We start from the raw sequence: 514 nt of genomic DNA, 5'->3' as shown, positions 1-514 counted from the left end.
CCGCTCGGCTCCTGCACGGCTCCCGCACAGCTAGCTTTACACCTGAAATAACAACACACAAATTGTATTCATTTAAACACTGCCTGGCCTGTTAGTTCTAGCCTCTTACTGTCTAACTCTCACATCTTGATTAACCCATTTCTAATAATCTGTGTAGCACCACAAAGTAGTGGCTTACCGGGGAAAGATTCAGCATGTCTGACCTGGCAGCAGGCTCCATGGCATCTGCCTGACTCTACTTCTTTCTCCCAGCATCCTGTTCTGTCTTCTCCACCTATCTAAGCTGCTGTCCTATCAAAAGCCAAGGCAGTTTCTTTATTAACCAATGAAAGTAACACATAGACAGATGGCCCACCTACTCCAAAATTTTATCCAAGATAGACAAATGTTTTAATTCTCTGCTTGCTTGATGGAGCAGGAGGGCTTTGTGAGGTAGTTTGATGGCCTGGGTATGTCTTCTGTGAGGCAGAGAGCCAAACTCTAGAATTCGGAGGCTTTGCATTCTAACACCATG

Source organism: Microtus ochrogaster, linkage group LG5, assembly GCF_000317375.1.
Source record: "Microtus ochrogaster isolate Prairie Vole_2 linkage group LG5, MicOch1.0, whole genome shotgun sequence".
NCBI classification, from domain to species: Eukaryota; Metazoa; Chordata; class Mammalia; order Rodentia; family Cricetidae; genus Microtus; species Microtus ochrogaster.
The sequence above is the reverse complement of the archived record's forward strand: the minus strand, read 5'-3'. Positions refer to the sequence as shown.